The sequence below is a fragment of the Pleurodeles waltl genome, chromosome 5 (genome assembly GCF_031143425.1).
Source record: "Pleurodeles waltl isolate 20211129_DDA chromosome 5, aPleWal1.hap1.20221129, whole genome shotgun sequence".
NCBI classification, from domain to species: Eukaryota; Metazoa; Chordata; class Amphibia; order Caudata; family Salamandridae; genus Pleurodeles; species Pleurodeles waltl.
The window spans coordinates 1,598,910,325-1,598,934,469 of NC_090444.1; the positions used below are offsets into that span (position 1 = coordinate 1,598,910,325).

Here is a 24,145-nt window from a genome sequence, read left to right on the forward strand (position 1 = left end):
AAGAAAAAGAGAGAGCGAGAGAATATTCACGGGAAGGTGAACCCACTATAGAGATAAATACCCATCCACAACCCTGCACCCCTACCCTCCCTCTACCCCTACTAATCACCTAAAACCCCCTGAAACCAACATCTACACTTACCTGTTGTCCCGTTCTTTCTGTTTTGGGGAAAACCGGTCCATCTCCACGGGAGCGAAGACCAGAGCCTATTCCACCATCGGACGGACAAGGGTCAGATCTCCACCCGAACGCCTAGAGGAAGTAAAAACATCACATCATACTGGTGAACTCACTAGGAATCAAACAAGAAAACCCAGGAAAGAGATAAGAAAGAAGCGGAAACACAACTAATAATAAAGAAAGTACCAAACCAAACTCGGTGACTATAGCGTTATTCCAATATCCATCCCATATAGATCTAGAACTCATTACACTCCCTCTGCCCCCACAAAATGAATCTGCACTTGTATAATATAAATGAATGCTTTATATTTATGTACATCAAAGCGCTTCCATGCCTGCTTGTCGAGTCCATCTTATATTAAACTGCAAAATAACCAAGGGGAATTTGGAGAAGATTTTAAGCCATAAATTGTTCAGCACTAAGAATTCACATAGATTGCGAGCTTGAAGTCGCTTTAAAATCTATACGCTGTTATCCTCTGTGGCATTGAAAGGTGCTTTCAGTCTGGTATGGGGCAGTGTCTGTCTGATTTCACCAGAGATTTTTACACACAGCAAAAACATGTCTACCCTCTCCCTCTCTTCGAAAAGACTTCAAAAATGTTGGTCATATCACAGAGTAATGTGCTTTATCCCACTTACTGAACCTACAAATCCACATTACTCTCTCTTTCCGCTACCCCTTAAGCCTCTCTCATGCACCCTGCTTACCATATACCAGTATGTTTCAGCCATTGAAAGCGTGGGATGAAAGTGGTTTTACACAGATTAGCACTTGTCACTTTGATTAAAAGCCACCCCTTCAGTTCCAACTTCTTCTTAGTAACAGCAGCAAGGAGATGTCCGCCATCATGACTCAATAGTGCCCCATGTAAAGCTCCACGTTTGTCGTAATCTCTTTAGCGAATGCTGTGCAGGAGAAGAGCCATCTTTGTAAGATATACTCTCCCAGCCACTGACAACTGCAGCCTAATCCACCTCCTTACTTGTGCAACCACATTTGTCATACCTTTGCCCTAATTCTCCCCTGGGCATCTTAAGGATTTTGGGGGCCCCAGGAGCAAACCTATTTAGGAGGCAGCTGTTCATAACAGATTTGAATTTAAGATCCAGTTCCAGTGCTTTCTCACCCTCTTTGGCCAGGTCACTGAAATGTACAGGCACACTTGTCCAAATTCTTAATGTGTTTACGTCTAATATTGAGTGATAGTGATGTGTGTTTTCAATACTTGTAACACAACAGCAGTTCACTAATATTACTGCAAATAACCTCTGTGACACCCTCCTATTTCTCATACCTGAGGTCCTGTTTTGGTGTTAAAGAACATTTGTTTTATGGATGCTGCATGAAACAAACACGTGTCTCTGAAAATGTCAGTAATAGTCCCTCACTTATCACCCACATTAAAAATAACTTAAAAGAAAACCGTACTAAATCAATCTAATAAATGATCACGGTCCTAGGGACACAACTTTATGCAGTAAATGGAAGTGCTTTAGGAATATGCAGAGCCAGTGGAATTATGTGGCAGAGAGGACCAAATTATGCGGCAGGGTCAACTAATTTGTGGCAAGAAAAGTCCAATTATGCATTTACAATGCCAATAGTTCTAACATAAGCAAATGCAAGACCTATTGCGTTGCAGATGCTTGTTGTTTGAGAGCCTGGCAGTTGTTGCCATTTGCCCACCTTGCTGCGCCACACTACTAAAAGTGGTTTCATGCTACTAACATCGTTTTTTATTTACTGAACGAAGTGATGATGTATGTGTTGCCATAAGGAATGCAAAGCAGCAGCATTATCAGCATTCCTTTTTCCTTTATTTATTTTTGGGCAATGCTACAAAGCATTGTCAAAGAAAAATGTCAATACAGCGGGACCTTTTGGCTTTGCCAATGCTTGTTCAGAATGTACCTATAGTCACATGAATAAGCAGTGACATCTAATGATTGCTTTGTATTTATGTACATCAATCACTGTATTTTTGTTTTTTCTAAAACATCTATTTTTTGGACAAATCACCTCTTAAAGTACAAAAGCCGTGTTGGAAGGAAGGGTGTATTATTTTACATTTAATGATAAGGCTAAGGTTACATCACAGAATGTGAACATTGAGAACCGGCATTAGTGATCAGTAAGAAAAAGGTAAATTGCTTGTAATCACAAGTGATTACTTGTACAATTCTTTTTTAGGTCGAGTCTGCAGCAGTGCATGCGCATCACTTAGGAGTTGCATTGATTACAATAAAGGGCTTGGATCCCAAGGCTTCATTGTCACCTTTTTCTTGGCTGCTTCCTAATTGGCCAGTGCATGTCAAGCATCACTTCCTTTTCTTTCTGTGGAGCAAGGACCACGCACAGGTTTATTCAACTTAATTAGTGTCCGTCTGCTGCTGGCACCGTGATTGAGGCACTATCGGCCTGATTACAACTTTGGAGGAGGTGTTAATCCGGCCCAAATGTGACGGATATACCACCAGCCGTATTACGAGTTCCATAGGATATAATGGACTCGTAATACGGCTGGTGGTATATCCGTCACTTTACTGTCACTTTTGGGACGGATTAACACCTCCTCCAAAGTTGTAATCAGGCCCTATGTCTTCTTCCCCCATTTCACTCCACCTTGTGTGCATGCTTCTTTCTCCTTCCACTCACTACTTTTATGTTGCTTCTCCTTGTCTAGTGCTCCTTCCCTTGGAACCCCCTTGTTGTGCTTTCCCGATACCTGCTACTCCCACTATCCTGCATCTCCCTGGTGTTATTACCCCCTTTTGATGTCTATTGTTGTTGCTTCTCCCCACGCCAGTCGTGTGGCTCCAACCACCTCCTGTGCTTTTTTTTTTTTTTTTTTTTACATGTTCCACATCACTGCGGCTGCTGTATATCATGGCTTAAAAAGAAAAAACAGCGCCAACGTGAGGTCACGCTGGCCGAGTCATGGTTCCTTTTTTTTTTCTTGACTTTGGGTCATGTTTCACAGCAGCTCAAGCTGCTTTGCAACATGCTTCCTGTCAAAAGATCCAGCATAGTCGAGACCTATTGGCTTTGCCAATGCCTGTTTGTATTACTGCAATTGGTACACTCGGCAACTGGGAAAGCACACCCCTAAGACATTATACACTTTCTGTGCATACACAGCTTAAGGGTACTCTCTCCCTCTTTGTCCTGTTCATCTTTCTCTGTGTTTTTTAATTATTTATGTTAAATGACTGGGAGGACTCTACTGCATTTGTTCTGCAAAGAACAGGGAAAACCCATATTTTAGCTCAGGTCCCTTACTCGGCCTTGAAACATAATGTTCCTTTAAATTTTTTATGTGGGCATATTGTATATAGGTCTGAAGTCTGCCATTATTGACTCTGTTACTCTTTGACTCTGATTACGTGTTGGCTGTTAAATTTTGAGAATGTGCTTTAAGATATTCAGTATTGCAATAAAATTGCATCCCCTAGATACATTTCAGCAGAGCAAACGCCAACATTTATAGAGGAGAAAAAACTAAACATGCTGAATGGACCTAAAGCCGTAGTTTTGTTCATATTATCTTAAAACATTTTGTGATTGGGGGAGTATTTAGCACATTTGACAAATTAGTTCAGATTTTATTGGATGCGATAAATACAATTTGCAGCATTTACCAACAACATGCCATCATCCCAAATCCAGCGGGGGCCACCGCAAATCTCAAGGGGAGGAATGGGGGTATGGAAAGGGTATGGAGGCAGAGGGGGGAAATTAAAAGAATAAAAAAATAAACGTACCTTACTGCCATCTCCTGCCACCTCGCACTCCTCTTCCCTCCATGTGTTGTGGCATTCACTGGGACACCAGCACAGGCTCCCCAGCAATCCTGGCGCTGCTTTCATGCTAAACATGAAAAAAGACCAAGTGATGGACGGAATGCTGAACGATGTCAAACATTCACCCCCAGTGCAGAGATCTGGGCCTAAATCCATTGTTTTTTTGCCATTCCAGTTTGAACCCAGCCATACGCAAATCAGTCTTGACCCTCCTCCCCATGGGAACAGTCCAGCCCAAACTACCAAGCCAGGTACTTCCTAGATTGAAAACAAGCATCCTGGGACCGGTTATCAGGGTATCACCCTTCATCAGTCAGGCTAGTTTCACTCCACTGGCATGGGGAGCAAGGGGCCCATGTCTGGGCATACCCTTCCCAATCAGGGTGACAAATGCAAAAAGAACAAGTGATGTTTGGAATGCTTAACAATGTCAAACTTTCACCCTCAGTACAGAGATCTGGGCCTAAATCCAATGATCGATTAAACCCAGATCTTTGTGACTGTGGGTGAATGTTTACATTGTTCAGCACTCCGTCCATCATCTGCTCTTCTTGCATTTGTCGCCCTAAATGGGAAGGGTATGCCCAGATGTGGGTTCTTTGCTCACTGCACCACTGGATTCAAGCTAGCCTGGCTGATGAAGGGTGATACCCTGACACTGGTCCCAGGATGCTTGTTTTGGGTCCAGGGGGACCTGGCTTGGCAGTTCTGGCTTGACTGTTCCCATGGGGAACAGGGTCAAGACTGATTTCCATGTGGCTGGGTCCAAACTGGGGTGGTCAAAAAACAATGGATTAAACCCAGATCTTTGTGAATGGGGTGAATGTTTGCATTGTTCAGCATTCCGCCCATCATCTGTTCTTTTTGCTTACATGCTAAACATAGCATGAAAGCAACATCAGAATTGGTATGAGTGGCAGTGATTGCCACTCAGACACAGCCCTGGGTCCTGTGCTGCCTCAGATGACTGGCCAAACACACATGTGCACTTGCTTTGTATCCCACCTCCCATGGTCCTGCCCAGCCCCTCTCTGTACTGCTGGCTGAGCCAGCAGATGAAAAATTCAACAATAGTGAAACTATTTTTTTTATTTTCACATCCGTGACTCTTGGCTGGGGGGGCAACACTCCTTCGCCATAGCGAATGAACCGCCCCTGCCCAAACTTCATCTTACTTCTATGATCTCCCAAAGAACTCTTTTTGGATTCTTCCCTGTCTATCCTTCCATTGTTCTATTCAATCCAACTAACACTCATGTCCACCGCTCAAATTAACACCTATTTCCCTATACTATACTAATCCACCACTAATCCTTGTGGGTTCGGGAGTAGTGTGCTACATGCCAAAAAGCACTGACACCTCGTCAGGGGTAGTAAGTGCTATATGAATACAATTACTTCCTTAGGCAAAAGGTTTACGTGGCACTCGGATTTGGCTTCCATTTTAAGGGTGATTTGAACGTTAACAGAAAAGGTTAATTGGATAAACCTCAATCATCAGCTATTTAAAGAAGATTGTTGTGGGGTTATTTGTTATTCAGTGCTTCATGGTGCAGTTTTGCAGTCGATAAGTGCCGTAAGCGAGTGTCGCTGTAAACAAATGTATGGCCCTCAATTTACGGAAAGGGTGGACGGCTGGCCTTGGCGTGGCTTCGAGCTCGTGTTCTGCAGGGACAACATGGGGGTGGAGGGGCGTTTTAATCAGCGACCCGTCTTGCTGGATATTTAATCGTCTCCATCTTGCTGACTACTTTAAATTTCTTAATTTCAGAGTAGTCTGGGGTAAACCATTGAAGAAAGTGCCATGTAATTGAAATGGATCAATTCAGCAAGCTATACGGTTGATGTGGTTTTCGGGTAAATATCAGTTTAAATTATATGTGTTTTGTGCTAACCTCTGGAGCAGCAACATTTACTGCCACTCAGGAATGACTACTTTGGGTCGCCACGGCTATGTCTGAGTCCCAGACGTTTGCTGATTTGTTTGGGAAACTGTGTGGTTTACTGTGAGAACAAAATGCAGGCATACTGCATGCACCAAATCCCTTCGATTTTAGGAACTGCTGATGAATACAAACAATAAAAATGTTCTGAATTTATTTAGCAGTCTCTCGTCTTGGACGGGCGCCCAGCGAGAGCGTCAAACATATTTTCATGTGCTTTTGAAATGGATGGAATTCTTGGAAAAAGTAAACCAGTGCTTCAAGCAACACATAATCTGTCATGATTCGTTAACATCTGCATACCAAACCGTTCCCTGATTTGTAAGCGATTTTAGTTTCCTTTACAGTTAAATGAAACTGCCGAACTTAAAAGGATTCAGTGAAATAGCATTTCGACTGTGGAATGGGAAGTTGGTTACATTTTTCTCAGCTACGCCACGCCCTTCACCCAAGTAGGCCGAGCCACAGACACTCACTGAACGTCTACATCAGAATCCAGGTTTGAGCCGAGGACTTGTTAAAGTCGCAGGCTGGATTTTAAGGGATGCAACATTTTTCCTCACAAGAAGCGGAATCCGGTCAAAAACAAATGTAAACTGCACACTTGCTCCGAAGTATGAAATTGGAAATTGTGAGCGGAGTCATTAGAAAATTAAGAACTGACGGTCACCTTTTCTGAGAGTTGTAACAAACTGGCGTTTTATTTACGGTGGTTGAGGCACCAGCACAGAATGCGGGTTTTCACTTAGCCAAAATAGGGAGTTTGTCGAGAATATAGTTTCGGTTCCAAGTCTAATATCCTTTACCGCATGAATTGTGCATTTTTTGTGTAAAAGGAGTGGTACAATTAAGCTTTTAGGCATATCAATGCTCCAGTACGTGGAAGACGCTGTTTCTTACCACTGTTAAACACACAGACCATGTTAAGGCTTGAGTGGGTCTTCATTTCTTAAATCTATTTTTTTAAGTAACTTTTTGATTGCTAAAAAATTTACTCTTTTCCTTCAGTTATGGCTCTAATAGCCCAAAAAGTAGCTTTCATTTGAGCCCTTACATCTCACTATTCGTTAACAGTCACTTGAGTTCTCTCTTGATTTACGCTGGTCTGTAGTTTATCGCATTAATACCACCTAACTACCTGCTAATTACCAACCTTAGCGTCCAAAGCTCAATAAATCATATTCAGATTCAATAACTTTAGTGCGGTCATTGACCATAAAAGCCACAGTTCAAAGGTACAGTACATAAGCTCAGTTAATGACACAGTTAACAAGCAAAAACATATAAAATACATTGTGGGCTCGCTAAAATGACAACATAATAGGCGTCATAAAAATCTTAGAACCATGAGTTAAAATGATAATTAAAAATGGTCATGTAATAAATTAAAAATATCCTCACCATTAGAATAACATATTTTATATGCATAAGTGCTATGATAACATGCTCTGCATAAGACAAGAGATAATCAGTCCCCTAAACTACGAAGTTGTGACGATAAAAGGTTAGACTCAGCCAATAGGGGATGGATACGAGATGACTTTGCACCGGATCGGCCAAACACTCTCTAGAAACTTAGCAATCGGGAACACAATAGTGGGTGAGGCGTCATCCCTGCAAATTCTTAGTGCAACCCTATCTTGGCGCACTCGGAATAGGCGAAGTAGAGTGACTATCCAGCTCTGGTGCTGCTTCGAATAAAATGGACAAAAGAACACCAAGTGGGCATTGGTTTCCTTACACCCTTTGCATTCTAAACAAAGTTTACTTCCCACCAAACAGATTTTCCATTTAAAAGTGAATGAGGCTAGAGGGAGAGTACCCAATCTAAACCTTCAGTGAAGTGTTTTGGTGAAGGGTGAATCAGTTTGGTCCATATAGGCCTCAAAAGCTGGGAAGGGCTTAAACCCTAAAAGACGATCACTGTAGGTCCCTAGGTTTAGTTGGTTTATCAACTTCATCTCCTCATTTTCCCAGTAAAGGAATTTCACCTTTATGGTGTAAAATGGTGCAATGGCTGATGTGTCTACCTAAAACTCGTGCATCCCTACGGGAATATAGGGTCTGCACCATATAACTCAGCCATGGTAATAGAGCCCCCTTTTTTGCCTGTCCAAAATGTCTCTCAGGCCTGCCCTATAATAAGACAGCCTGTGAGCGGACCAGACACTGAACCAGTAAAGAAGGGGTTTGAGCAGCACCAGGGAAATAAAAGTGTATACCTAGATCTTCCTTAAAGATCAAAGGGGTGCTTTGGGGTAATTTAAGGGCCATCCTCAGTAGTGGATCTGTGCCCAACGCATCTAATTTACTATGCCCCCAAAGTTCTGCACCATAAACAGAAGCTACTACTGCCTTGGCTCTCCAGACTTCTAGACGTGGGGAAATAGGGTGGAAGGAGGTTGTGCCGGCAAATCTTAAAATAGCAGATGCCCTGTGGTTTAGCGTGAGTGTACTCTTGGAGACTTGACTGTCCCATGAGTTGGAAGTGGATAGCTGGATTCGGAGATAATCAAAATCAAGGACTCTCTCCAATTTGAACCACTCTAAAATTAGTGCCCCTCTGTTGCCCCTATGGGGTTTATTGCCATGAATTTAGTTTTGGATGCATTATTAGTCAGACAGAGGTAGCACAAAATGATTGAAATGTTAGGAGTAGGGTCTTAATGCCCATAGGTGCATCAGCCGCATGTCTGCGAACAATAATGCTGGTATTTTAGTACCCCCAAGCACCAGGGAGTTATTGTTACAGTCCGTAAGAAAATCAAAATAACTGTTGATACAGTGAAGAAAGAGTGGGGACAAGAACGCAGCCCTGCCTAACTCCCCTATGAACCTCAAAACGGTCCGTGGTTTCCAGGTGTACTTCCCAGCGGACTTGGGTGTAATTCTCGCTATGGAGTCTAATTATAATGTCATACAAGGGGCCGGGAAGACCTAGACGTTTAAGGGTGGACCAAAGTTTATTCCTTGTGACCATATCAAACTCTGCCTTGAGGTCGAAGAAGGAAACTACCCCTGTTCATATCAGCCTCCTTCCATCATATGAGCTGAAGCCCAAAGTCCTGATCAACTGTGCTGGATTGAAACCCAGCCTTGAACTGAAATAGAATCTTGATGTCATCAACCCAGACTAGAGGGTGGATCAGAACCGGTTTACAAACAAATTTTTGCCTAGAGTCAATAAGACTAATGCAGTGATAGTTTGCTGGATCAGATTTGAAACCCTCCTTGTGAATGGGGATAATCTCTGCACCTGTCCATGTGGCAGGGATTGCAGCACCGCCATTATTGTGTTGGCTATACGATTAAGATAGGGTGCCGAAAGAGCAGGCTCTGAAATATGTCAGTCAGTATTCTATCCAATCCTGGGACCTTGCTAGACTTCTGGAAACAAATAGCCAAATACGTTTTTTCCAAGGTCAAACACCCTTGTACATCTCTTAGATCTTGGCCTTATGAGGTCAAATCATGTGTTAAGGAAAAAACAGTTGCTGTATTAACCAGATCCACGAGATGTGAAAGGGAGGGAACCCCAAAGTCACCATAAAGGGAATAGAAGTGATTAATCTAGTCATGCTGGAGAAAGTAGACTTCGGGCCTCAGCCTAGATGTCTTGTCCCAAGGGATTGTGTCAGAAGGCTTGTTGGTCCCTTGTTCTTACAGCGGTCAGGATACTGGTCCAAATGTAAGTGGCACACATGGCTTGAGCATTCTTTAAGGTAAGTTTATCGGAAGCTCATGCAGACTTGACGTCTGCAGAAGAGTCTGCTTTGAGGGTATCAACTAGAATCCTCTTTGCTTCTCGGCACTCTTTGTTAAACCAGGTAGTAATCTACAACTTACTCTTATTGGAGGTTTGGTGAAAAAACACATTTTTAGTTCCACAAACCAGTTATTATGGACTTTCAAGGATTTATAAGGTGCTAAGTTTGTCTCTAAAAGAGTGAGCAAAACTGGGATAAAATCTTGATATATCTGTGCATGGGCACTCTGATGTTAGCCACTTGTTCCCACCTAACCTTCCTCCTGGTATTACTAATTGTTAAATTACCACTTGGCAAGGATTGGTTCTGGATCACGCTTTCTAAGTTAGGCCGAAGTGTAAGGGCCAATGTAAAATGATCATTTTTGAGTTGGGGCAGGGCTACCATGTCAAGTATTATAGCCCAAGAGCTAACATTTATGAGGATGTAGTCGATTTGGCTTCAATAAATACTCCTGAATGTTGGGTGCCTCTCTAAATTGGACTTAATTCTGCCATTGCGGGCTTCCAAATGACAACACACACTGAGATCTAACATCTGCATGTTTGTCTTAGAAAGGGTATGTAGGTAAGAGCCTTGAGGTATACACCAGTGCGAGTCCTCTTCGCTGACAACTACCCTTAATAAAGACAAGGATTCAACGCGCACATTAAAATTCCTGCCTACAATAAAAGTGGGCTCCTCTCTGGCCTTGGTTAGGGTGTCATTTAAAAGACTCAAAACCGGGGATTCAGCTTTCTTAGGCAGACGCCTACTATAAACATTGAGAAGTAAAAGAAGAACCTTGACCCCTTCAAGAACTTCGAGACCTAATAATTCAGGAGAATCAAGGGGTAATTGCCTAACATGGCAGCCCAAAGTAATCTTGAGCCATATGGCAAGACCCCTCCCGAGGGTCTGTTAGCATGGGATCTGCGTGCTGGGACATGGAAGGTCTTGATACCCTGTCTGTGTGAGGGGGTAATCTCCCATGTTTCCTTGAATATTACAATGTCACTCTGATCAATAAATACCCCTCAGTCTTCCAGGTCAAGTTCACTCCGAAGCCCCAATATATTCCATGAAACCAGTGTAAGAGTATTGGCAAGGTTAGTCATGGGGGAAGCCTGATTCCGCGGGGAGGCGGTTAGTGCTCCGTTAAACAGAAGAATCACGGTTTGTTTTCTGTTAACCAGCTGCACTTCTGTAATAGTAGGCAGTTTTTGAATAGTGTAAGAAGTGCAAAGCTGTGATGTGGATCACAGATGGCGTTGTCACTGGGTGAAATACTGTCAATCACGTGGGCCCTTTGCTGAGGAATTACATTTGGCAGAATACCCTCCTCACAGGTCATGTATCCCTTGGAGGCTGGGCATTGGGCTAGATGTACAATGATGTCCTTCCCTACTGGGCGTCAATCTACATCCACCAGGCCTGGTATAAAATGGAACTTGTTAGAAATGGGGCCATAGAACCTTGCTAACTTATCAGGTCACTTGTGGGGATGGTGATTCTCCATGTTACTTGTAAGATGAAATGGTCTGAGATGTTTGTAGAAAAAACCTGTTGGGATAATATTGATATGAGATCCAGCACCCTCACCCTGGTTCCCAGACCCCGATATATCAAACATTGAGCAAGATTGGGATTTTAACAATTCACTACAATACAACTTCCCTATAAATGTTTGAACAAGGGGCCAATCCACTGACCCTGTGTACAAACAAAGTGCCCTTAGACTCATTAAGATTGAAATCAGTGTTACCAGACAAACAGTGACAAATTGGTTCTCTGGGGAATTTAGGGGCAGCACATTTGTTAGAACAGCAACATAGGTGCTGCAGTACAGAGGAAGGTTTAGTTGAGTTAGTGTAGGGAATTGTTGTTACTTCGACTTGGAACATTCATTTGGACTGCCTATTAGAGCTCCACCACCTCTACTGCCTCCATTATTTTCCTGCCTGCCAGAAGCCTTAGTTGCCCTGCCCTTATGACAGTGCCACCTGTATTATTGGTCTTGGGAGAAGTAATCCCAGGACTCTGAGTGGCCAAGACAACCGAAGTCGAGCCCTGTGCCGTAACTGGGTCTGATGTAAGACACTGGGGAGGGATTATTGGTTACCATGGATACCTGGGCTGAGGGCCTTGGCGTCAGCATGTTGCCATAGGAGTGAGTTGACAGTGACACTGTGGTTTCCAGCTTGCAAAGTCTGTCAGTCAGCAGGGTCATACTTGCAGTCTCCATTGTCTGGAATCTTTAAAATAGAAAATACCAGTCCAGAGTAGGGGAGGCTTCTATGGCACCTGAACCAGAAGAGGTGATTGCAGTGCCCATGGGATGTAAGATGGGTATGTTGGTTGTTGCATTAAGAACACTATCAGTCCTGAAAGGCCTTTAAGGAACTAGTTGTTTAGGATACTTTTTCAGCTTAGAAAGAGGCCCCCTCTCGCTGGTAACCGAAAAATTTATATTTGATGTCATACTGGCTAAACTGGGAGGTAATGGGGGTAGTTGGGTTTGCAGAGCAGGCTCAATGGGCTGGCGGGCAGGCAGAATTGGTGAAGCTTCCTTCCCAATGCTTCCAGAAGGCCCCAAGGAACCAAGCCCTCAATCTCCAATGACAAGCGTCTCTCTGCTAGAATGATCTCCTTGTCTAGAACATTTGCAACATGGGTCAGGAATGCATTGAGGCTTGTGCCTCCCTGAGATTTTGCAGTGGCTGTTGTGACCCCTTGTAACTTACGTTTGACCATTGTCACTACTAGAGTCTGGGTCAACAGTTTGATCAAAGCCAAGGTCCAAGAATATTAAGCACTCACTGCAAACTGCTGATTTATGAACAAAACCGAAGGGGGTGTCCCAGCCAAGTCCTGCTCCTGTGTGCTTCACTGGACTTTGACTGCAGCTCACCTTAAGTGGCGCTAACGTACAACAGGTCCGGGGAGTAATTCTGGGAGTTGTAACCCCCTAGTGGCCATAATGCTTGGCAGCTTTCCCCACTGGCTAAAAACAATGGCAGGGAATCTGTGTAAAGTGGCCTCAGGAGCAGCAAAGCAAGCAAATCCAAAATGAAAAACACAAGGCCCCCTGCTGCAGATAAACAGGTAAAAAAAATTAACAACGCAGTCCCCTTGTAGTCTACTATAGTCTACTAAGTCAGGTTAAACCTGGTGAAGTCACTCATAATACTCATTTTCCAGGAGAAAGCCACATAAAGGAGACAGGGGCAGATATAGAGTCAGGGTGATGTTACTAAAATAGCAGTGCAGCAAAGGTAATGATATGGCAGCCTAAAGTCACGCTCTGACAAGATCCAGATTGATCCAGCCAGATTGATCCTTCCGGCTGGCCATCCAGGCTGTCATCAAAAAGCAGCAGTCACTTACCTCCTCCCACTGACCTTAACAGAGAGCGACCATCTCCACCCACTGCCACGCTGCATCATGATGGACAGAAAGTCAATGCGCCAATGAATAAGTGTCAGTAGGTGTCAAGGAGCCTGCTCCATGTGACGCCTGAAGACCAAGCGCACAAATGGGCCAAACAATAACTGTACCCTCCATGCTTTCTCATCTGTTGTGGGAGGACCCTCGGAGATCACAACTGCAGTGCAGCTCCACATCTGTCACCTTGTCGTACACCCGCATATCTCCACGAGCAAGCCAGGCACAGTGGTGGTAGGCAGGGGCCGCAGCAGACAGCAGCAACTGCTGCCACAGTGAGGAGGCCACAATGTAAAAAGCACGGGGTCAGGGTGCTCCTGAAAGAGCTTAAATTTGACCCTTCCAACTTTCTAGTGAGCAAAAGCAGCCGGCCTCCTTCGGGGACTCCCTGGCATGGCTTCTCCATAATTCTTTTATTAATGAAGAACATTTTAGAACAGTGTGCAAGCCTTACATTTGTCAAGAATGAAAACAAAAGATGTTTTGCTGACTCACCCTAGAAGACAACGTGAATGCTGTTTTAGTTGTCTAAAGTTAGTCTATTTCCCATTATAATGATTTTCAAATAACATTTGAAAATTCAATATATTCTAGATTTCTTGGATAATAAATGCGAAACATATTATATTCTTATGCACGTCCAAGTTGTGGAACATCTTTAGTCATAGTTTAGATATTTTGGTTGTTGTTTATTTATAAAGTTGTATATTTATTCATCTGATGTATTTCCCTCTGCACACACCTTCAAGTCTCATTTAAGAAAGCTGATAAATGAAATACAATTAACCTGGCTTTTCAAGCTAAGGAATCATTACACCTCTACACAAAAGCTCACTCCATAAACAACCCCAGCTCGCCTCATAAACTAGTCCCTCAATTAAAGAACAGTTCCAGCAACTCTCAAATGAGACATCATCCCACCCTTGTTCACAAAAGCTACTTTCAAAGTGACCACCAAACACAGCTACGGGTCCATTATTGGCATTCCTATTTTTTTTTTTGGTTGCTTACATTGCACCAGATATTTCTTCTAGCTAGATGCAGCATCATAATCTTCTGTCATGTCTTAAACGTTTCCTATTTAAACCCCCAAAGTTAATTATGAAAACTAGTCATGATTGCTTTCAAGTCCTAATATTGCTGTTAAATCCGTAATTCTTCATCTTGCTTCAGTTCTACTTGCCACATTATCTATGATACTACATTTTTTTCTTGTCATATAGGTATACCTGACATTGTAGTCTGAGAGTGCATGGCGATTAAAGGTCCTTATGCTGACCTGTATCAGAGACCGAATTTTCAAATGTCTGGATTAAGTATCTTCTAAAGTAAATTCATCATCAAAAAATGTGTAGCGTGTTAAGTCCTTTATAATTAGAATCACTAAATCTTTTTATGTAACACATCTTCTAAATTTGCCTTTTATGCTCAGCAGGTTCCCTAGTGCTGGCATGTTAGAAATCATAGTGTTTTCCTGGAGTGGGTTGTGCCTTGTGTACAATCTGTCTTTATGTTTATGTTCGAGAATAGTGACAGCCCTGCTCATAATCTCCCAATGTCCACCTCTTGATTGATTGGATGATTATGGAAACAAACAGCAAGGATTTTGTGCCAGTTCCTTAGTCTAAGTCTCCTGGAAGCTACAGACTTCAAAGGTATTCCTCTGCTTCTCCAGATCTTAGTCATATAACTTGGTGTTGAAGCCTGAGGCATTCTCTGGATTTCCCTCTGTATGCCTTAGTCCTAGACTTACTGTTTTTTTAATCAAAAGTAGAACTTAGTCATCCATTTACAATATTGAATAAAACATGGTTTCAGGGTCAACCCTCTGTAAATTTTAGATTACTCGCATTGCTACCTGACCCCTCACGATTATCACAAATTGAGATTGCGCTAGAATTGTTTACAGGATTAGTTACTCTCAAGGTGTATTGCTTCTGGGGTATGGGCTTGAGTATTTATGTATTTATTGATTGACCTTTGATCTTCTATTTTCTTTTGAGGTAGGCACAAGAGTATGTTAGTTCATATTTAAAATAGTTTTTCTATTAACACCATATATACCTGTTTAGGTATTTTCTTATCTGTCCCCTTTTGCCTGCTGAGCAGATGTGGTGAATAGAAAAAACCTAGCAGTAGCATTTGAATACATGTGTTTGTTGGATTAGAACTCACTGCCTCCACCTTGTAGTGCTGACGTTTTTAATGTAACAATTATGCAGTTGCCAAAGAGCTCTTTTGAATTTTGCCTTACTCCCACCCACTGCACTATCTCCGCTGTGTATGTCAGCACTATTACCATATTTACCCCAACCTCCTGTATTCAGCCAATGTAAAACTTTGGTTGTCAAGAAACTAATTTTCTCTTTTTTCAGATTTCCTCCTTGGGGACTGTAGCTAGTATCAGTGTAAAACTTGTCATCCTAGGGGTTGGTTGATTTGAATGTCTTTGGTCTTCTATAACCTTAACAGTATTTGTTTTACCTCTCCGGTATTAGTTAGCTTTTCCAATGCTTATCAAAATAATAAGAGGTTCAGTTAAGTTTTCAATGTGTACTAGGCCAGAAGTTGAAGGAGCAGTTATAACATCGACCCTAGCAACTACGTATTAGTGAGACGTGTCAGTTAGCCTGGGTAACTTCAGTATATTGTTCATATAGTTAGATCCTCCATTAGATTAATCAGTGTCCAGCAACAGTTATTTAAAAATTAACAAATTAATCACAAAGGCAATTGATGGTTACCTGCACTGTGATAGGTCCTTGTTTACCAGGCAGGCCACTTATTCTGTATAGAATGTCCTGATGAGAAAAGAAGGTTGTCTCTAACCTTATTTAAAGGATTATAATTCTTTGTAATTAATTGTTTTACATCTAATATAAGGTTATATACGAAAATTTATTGATTGATTGAACCTTCAAAGTTCACTTCGTTTGCAACTGATGAATTTTCTTTGTATATCTAATCAAAGTCAGTTAAGGACTTCCTCTCCTAATGGCCTAAATTTTACTATGTTGATATTTGGTTCTCATAATGGGATGTTTCTCTTCAACATGACATTCATTGTAATATCTTCAGTGACAGACAAAATTCAATTAGTAACTGCTGTGGCCATGTTTTTTCCTTGCATTTCTATGAACAGTAGGCTTGGCTGCAGCAACATGTCTTCCTGTTTCAGTGCCTGCCATTATTCAAATGGAGAGAGAATGGAAAACAAACCATATATGATTTATATCAAGAAAAAAGAGGAAAAAAATGCAACCGCCTGGGGGTCATGACTGACTTAAGGGACATTCTAACTTACAGGCTTCTTTCCTTCCCAGTTATGATAAAAAAAAAAATAAAAAAAAATCAGGAAGCCAAACTTAATTGCTGTCATCCTTAAAAGAAGGTCAAGAGTACCTTTTCACAAAGTGTCAAGACTAGTATGATGTTTCCACTTCTCCTACAGTTGATGCACAATCTCCTGCCACTTCTTTATTGCTGGTGGGTGCAATGGGCTGCCCTTGGCTCCGGGGCACGTGCTTGCATCCTACACAGCTTGATTGCTGGCATCCTTTAATAGGTGTCACAGTAGAAAGTGGGCAGAACAACAACCTTCATCGTCGACTCTCAGTGATGGAGTTACCAGATTGCCTTTACGAATCTTCTTGGACCCTGGGGTCCTGTCAGCTTTTTCCCTCACAGAGGAAATACTTGTGCACTTTAGTAAGTGCCACAGTAGAAAATGGGTGGAGCTGAAACCTTCACTGGGGATTCGGGGGGGTGGAGTTTCCTACTTGTCAGTGTGAGCCTTTGTGGGCACCTGCCTCTTGTCATCTGGCTTCCTACCTCAACCAAGTTTCTGATGAGTGGTATACAACAGTCTTGCTCACTTCCTCAGTTATGGTCTTTTTTGCCCATAAAAGTGCATGTGGAACCCAGGACATCGTATTTAAACAATCCTTTTCTATAATGAGGCCAAACCTTAAAGCACACAAGGGTGATACATGCCTACTAGAACTTCTCGAAGTCAGCGCATGCAGGCTTTACCACCATGTAACAGCAGATCCTCCACTCACAGTTTCTAACTGCTCCCTCCAGTTCTTCTTGTGCTTCCTGTCCAGCCTGTCTCTTTGATTCAGACTGGACCCTCCCCTTTCCTTTTAGGTCTTCTGTGAGTTTCAGCAAGTATCTTCCTGTCATCTGTGATCTTCAAAAATAAACACAATTCTACTTGTGCAAAACTACCAACAGACCCTAAATGACTGCATATCAACCACTGATTCATCAGTTTCAAGGAGTATCCTGAAACTGAGAGAAAGCATCGCCAAACTACTGTTCTGAGCATGAATCACCGGTACAACATTGATTCAGTCTCTGACAGTCAAGGCAAGTTCATCACCCTGCCACCTATAACTTCAAAGCTGCAGTCCCCTAAGAATCAATATTTTGAATTAAAAAAGCCCTGTGTACATGGGTCACTGGTGTAATACAATGCTTCTTCATCCTCGCCACTTCAGGAGACATACCCTGTGGTAGTGATAACCATTGAGAGAGCGTAGCTTATATAATCTATATTAACATGAAATGTTTATGAATTAATGTGTGATAATACCGCCTAGAAACTGTAATATTAATTTTGCTTAAATGTGCTCCTATATTGTGACCACGGAGAGTGGCCGTCAATGTATACATAGGCTAATAATGATGATTAAAATGTTTATAATATGTTTAAATAAGTTTATAGTAATGATTGCGTTATTGAATTTGTGCTGAAATCCTCATAGGCCTTAAGTTAGCATGAGCCGAAGCTTAGCTGTTTGGCTCTCATATTAAATGTATTTTTCTATCTTGCAGTGTGCTGACTCACAAAAGGACATGACCCCGAATGTTTTTTTTCTTCAAACTAGAAGTCAAATGTAACCATGTTAGATTCATTCCCATAGCTTTTCCTTGCTTGCAGAATAAATGTTAAAAAAACAAAATGAAACAGTATAGATTAATGTAATGTACAAGGTCATTCAAACCGGTGAAGACAATGGAGCTACTGACCAAAAGATGTGCAAAGAATTACAGAAAGATGAAATCATACCGGACGTGCCACCTCTGAAGACGTCAATTATGGAGACCAATAAAATGTCTGTAAAATAATATGGGGTGAAAATTAGGTGACCTAATGTGTTTTCTGATAGGTTAAAGATAGTGGGGTATAACAAATGTCCAATAAAATTTTAGGGGAATGTACAACGAAAAAGGGATAAAAACCCATGTCACGGGGAGTCATTTAGGTGGGTTAGGGAATGCTATTGATTTTATCTAGAAACTCTTTCACTCTGTATGGTGACTGGTTGGTTTACTTAAAACCATCCTCGCCCTTAGAATTGTCCATTTTATTCTTTACCTCCTTATGAGGGAAGTGCACTTTTTGCTCCGGAGCGGAGTCCCGACTGATGGCGATTTGACTGATGTCCTGAAGACAAAGACTGAACCTGTGTGTTGATCTAAACTTTGGAGGGTAATTATGACAATGCACATCTGATTTGTCTGTTTGCTTTTCCTTTCTAGGTACCAACTGCTTACTTTTTGAAGCGACCATAGTTAGATGTTTTCCAAATTGGTGTTCTAAATTGTTTTGCATGAAGCCCAACATGCAAATGCTAATCAGTGGTTAGGACAGGTGTTCACCAAACTGATGCAAATAGACAAACGACCAAAACCATGCTTTGTTGAATTGACGCGTTATTGACATTCTGCTAAATTGATCTATGTTCACGCTGTGTTATGTTCTGATGTTTGTGATTCTCGCTTTACGAAATCTTATCAAAGTTGCCAAATTGTGACTATGCTATTATGTTTCTTGGTTTTGAGATTGACGCATCTGCTTTTAGATTGTAATTAATAGGGAATAAAACGTATAAAATTCTACTAAACTGGTGTGGTTATTCATGGCTGAAAGGTCATGGTAGCGTTTTGAATTGATTAATGACTTTGACTAAAGTGAAATGTATTGTTGTGATAAATATTGGTTACATTATTGATGTATTGATTGACATATTGATTAGCTATCTCGTCCTAAGGTGTCTCTCAACTGGGTCAAAAGATTCATTGGCCTAAAACGAGTCCGGATGTATAATAAATTATTATAAAGGGACGCGATATCACCATCATAGCTCCTCATTCAAATAAGTCAACTAACTTTACCTCTCCCTGCCAATACATTTGAACTTCTTTCTCCGAGTGATACAATACAGTACAGGGAGATTGGTAGGTGGAAAGAAAGTCGAATGACTCGTTTTCGCCCTGAAATGACCACACTGAATCGAATTAAAGAGCATCTGGCTCACCAACAAAAGCACCCAGGTGAAGGCCACATAGTCCCTCAGTAAAACCATATGACATCTCATACAGCACAGCTCTAATGCAGCACAATCGTTACTATATCCTCTGTGCAATGTACAGTTTCAAATTAAGCTTGTGCTTATCATAAGCTAAGTAATAAAAGCAAAATCCTTGGTTTATCCACTTTCTCACACCCAATGGTGATTTAATTTACAAAACTGTGCTGTAGAAATTATATTAAAAAAGGACAGCTCAGCATTTCCAACTGCCCTGGTGGCATACTGTTTGCTCTGTATGCTGAATGGCAGCAGAGCGGTCAGTTTAAAATATTATATTTCTTCATTTTGTGTAATGACATGAGCTGAAGCTCAGTTTTTCAGCATTTCATGGAATGCGTCTGCAATTCTATGTATTTTTGAAGTGTTCGGTTTAGGACTTGCAAACACTAATGGGTGAATGATATTTTACAGCAGCTTCAGTTAAAATGCTTGGACAGCATGGAATAAGTGATGGGAATTTGAGGTCTGTAATTTTTGTACGTTTACTGTCGATGTTTGGTGTTACAGCATTTATTTCCTTTTCAGGTAAAAAAATTGAGAGATCCTGCCTCAGAAGAAGAGTCACCTCTGGTTGCGGTGGGTCTGAATCTGGGAGTAACAAACTCAGGTGAGTTTAGAGATTTTAAGATCCTCATGAAAGTATTACAAAGTAAGTAGGATTTCATAAATATTAGTCTAATGAGAAAATAGATGGTTTACATTAATGGATTGTTTCCAATAGTTTTTATGCATCTAGGATAACATATGAGGACAGCTCTATGGTTTATAAAGGACCATCAAGTGTAGAGAAAAACAGTTCTCTTTGCCTTATCCAGCAAGAATCACCAAAGGTGTTCTAGAATCTCGATGTATTTGATATTGTCAGCTGGGGTTTTGAGATCTATTGTGACATTATTCACTGGGTGGCCACTATAGCGTTTGCCTCATTTTTATCTCCTGCGCCCAAATTTACTTACATCTCATTTTGTTTCCACTTACGTGTGATAAAACCAGCAAGCACAAATTGAGTGAGTGATAATAATGTACAGAACATTGCAGCTGGGTAGCCAACCCTAGGAAAATGCAGTTGTTGCTAATGTTGGCAGTGGAAGTACTTTAATGTCACAATTGCCAGAATAAGGCATCTATGCAGGGCACGAGGGATGGCTTTAATGCAGATTTTACTCTTAAATGTAGATTCTTTAACCAGTACTGGTTATTATTTGAGCCACTAGGTACTGTGCACTTGGATCATGCTGGAAAGTTGAAACAAAATGCTTTATTGCACGACACAGTAACATTCCAACATGGCGGATTTGGAAGTGAGTATTTGCTTCAAGTGGACAAGTTTGAGATGTATGTAAGCACCATGGTAGTTTCTGATTGAAAAAAAAAGGGGCTCACTAAATGTATTTATTTCTCTCTGTGTTGTATTTTCTAATACCCAGTTTCCCTAAAACTCTGTACAGAGTGAATATACAGTGCAGCAAAATTAAATGGGTTAAGTAATTGACAGATCAAGGATTATTAAAAATAGACGGTAAATATGCCTAATATAAAGCAAATTGTTTTCAGTCGGGCTTTAAGCATTTCAAAAGACTACCTTGAGCAAATAGCAGTAGAAAGGTAGTTTGAAATTGTGGAAATGGTCAAGGAGCCAAACTGTGAAGAGAGGTATGAGGAGGTCAGAGGCGAAGTGCTAAAATCTCCTAACAATAGCTGCCAAATGTCCATCGTGTCATATTTGTGTCTTCAGTGTGAGTATGTGTGACATTTATTTGCCATAGGCGTGACACATGAGTGACACTTTTTCATAGGTAAAGCAAACCGGTCACGTAACTAGTGAAATTTCACCAGGGACACTTTCTACTGTTATGACCTAGGAGCAGTCTTAAAAGAGCTGCACCACTCCTGAAGTGTTTATCTTACTAAACGTGTCTGTTTCTCCTCATTAGTAGTGGCAAAGTAACTTAATTGCTTTATGATGGAAAACTTAAAGTGTGGGGCGACCGTTTGAGAAGAAATCTACAGCGTTTAGAAATGGAATGTGTGCACTACAAATCACTCTATAAAAATTAAGTTCTAAAGTGTGGTTCATTTCCACGATTGAGAGTACATCAGTTTATGGCCTTGAGATAAAATGCACAGCCTAATGCGCCCATCCATTTAATGTTCACACACAGCCACGTGTGAGACACCTTATTGCTGCAGCTAGAGCTGTTGGAGAGGGTCGGATGTCAAATTATACTTTCTTTTCAGATATTTTGTTTTACACAACTGTAACTGAAGGTCATTGTCTAAATTCCATGTCTATAAATCTCAGCCAATTTTGTCAAAGACTAAGCAATGTGAAAAAACATAAGTACATGAGACATGCGCACTAGTTGCATTACACGATTACATTATTTTTGTACACCTCAGTGGCGTAACAAAGACCCCTGCAGCCCTTGTGGTGCAGGGAGGCCCTGAGATCCAGGGCCCCCCCTTAGCACAGTACCCTGGTCTGAGAGCTCCCGAATGAGTCCAGAGGGGGGCTCTTCTATGTAGTTTGCATGAGGACCCCCTCAAGTTTTGTTACACCACTGGTAGGCACGTGGAGATTAAGAGATTTGCACAAAATTACAGGGTGTTGAGCTGATGCCGAGACTCAAACCTGGTTCCCCAGCTCCAAGGTCGCTAGCTCCTTTCATACCGCATCCTCGCCCCTAAATCTGTGAACTGTTAGACAAATCTTGGATTTTGAAAGAAGTTAATCAAAGGAAATGCTAATTCGGGGCAGGCTTCTGCTACAGCATGGAAAAAAAAGTTAATTCATGTTCCAAGCTATCTTTAATTGTTTGGTGTACTTCACCTTTTTCACGGTAGCATACTCCGAGGTCAGTCTAGGGGATTGTCCCAAGCACTCTGTGTTATAGGGTCATTTGCGCAGCTATTCTCTCCCACACAATGAAACATGGCGAGGAGTAGGCAGCATGAGCAGCGTATGTGAGCACATAACATCCAATCAGCCAGCATTATCAGCTCAGCCTGTGACATTGATGATTGATTGTACAAGCAATCAATTAATTATCCATTATCTCGGTCTCAGGATTAAGTAATTTGTGACAATAAACAGACACATACATGAAGGGTCTCAGTTTGTATTGCTCCTGTATTGACTGTACCAACCTGCTGCATGCTGTGCATGATACACAAAATGTGACATCCTAGATTGATTGTTGAATGTCCCATTTTCTCCATATTTGGCATTGGGAGAGCAAAATTGAGCTAGGAGGAATCTCCATGTCTTATCACCCCCCTTCACAGGGTTTCAATTCTGCCATTTCTCTCAGCATGTCATGTACACTGGGAGTTAATAAACAGGGCAGGTCACGCCGCGGCTCCAGGGGCTGACTCCAGGGCTGTTCACAAGCATGCTCCTGTCAGAGGTGCCCCACACGGCTGCCCCCAGCCAGGGGCCCTCATTAGGCACTAGGACACAGCACTGCTGTAAATGCAGCCAGCTCTGATCGTTGCTGTCACTTTACCTGCTTGCAGCTTGACCCATTTTAATGCAGTGATAAAGGCCATGTTAAAATGCGTTAGTCTAACACCTGATGCGTGGAACTTGGCAGGGCTGCCTAACAGCACAGAGGTCTGAGAGAGTGGCTTGAGACTTTTATGCCTGATTTGGATTCGAGTTTTTTTAGCAGTAAATCTGACTCAGCCATTCAAATGGTAGAGTGCATTAGTCAAGAAAGATCACTGTAAACGTTCTTAGGATGTGTACTTAAAAAAGTGGCGTTTTAGCTTTTTCATAGAATTGAACATGTTTGCTTCCAAAGAGAATACCAGTGGTAGTTTTTTTTTTTTTTGTTTTTTTAAACCATTGCTTCCCAGGAAGTTCTTCTTCTAGATGCTCTTATGAATTGCAGTATGAGCATTCCTGCCCTGGGTGAAGACACCAAATTTGTTCTGAGTAAAGTGAGTAAGTCAAAAAGGGTGTTTGGGACTTCAATTTTGAAAGGAGCTCAATGATCCAGATCTCCTAGGCCTCTGCCAATGACTACATTGAAAACCCTTGGACACCATTAAAGGCAGACAATATTTTAGTGAAGACCCTACAGGATTAAGGGACCTGGGAAACTGGTTATGGATTGCATCTGCTTTTATCTCAAACTGTAATGCTTCTATCCGGCAGTCGTAAAGGGAGCACCACACTTTTCAAGTTTTATCATTAATTCATCTGTCAAATTACACACCTAGAACCTGACTGGTTAAAGCAGCATCCGAACAGAGTTGGGTGTTGTGTGATTATATATTAGCAGCATTTGAAATAATTCATTTCCAGGACTCCGAGGCTTAAAAGACGATTGTTTTGAGGGGATTTTCATAATTATGTTGCTTGCTTTATAGAATTCAAGTCCACTGTTGATGATGTTGTTAGAAACCTGCTGCGGAAAAAGTAACTGACAAGGGGCATTTTCCTTGGTTTGCTTCGGGTATTTGCACGGGTACCTGGGTCTTAGTCAAACATAATAATAATTCTTATGTATCTAGTAAAATATTCTCAAACCAAGGCCTGAGCCAGAGATGTCTGATGGCAGCCCTGCTGTTTGATTTATAAACAGTAAACCATGGGAAATAACTACCCAGAGAAAGACATTTCCTGCCCAAGTTCGCTTA

At 41.6% G+C, this 24,145-nt stretch overlaps 1 protein-coding gene across 2 annotated transcripts in view; it reads left to right on the forward strand.

The window, feature by feature from the left end:
* Positions 1-24,145, forward strand: part of HPCAL1 (hippocalcin like 1) — a 1,255,899-nt gene that overhangs the window by 837,015 nt on the left and 394,739 nt on the right. For both annotated transcript variants that reach the window (XM_069235927.1, XM_069235926.1), the window contains exon 5: positions 20,027-20,108. The gene's annotated coding sequence lies outside the window, so the exon portion shown is untranslated. The remainder of the gene's footprint in view (positions 1-20,026; positions 20,109-24,145) is intronic.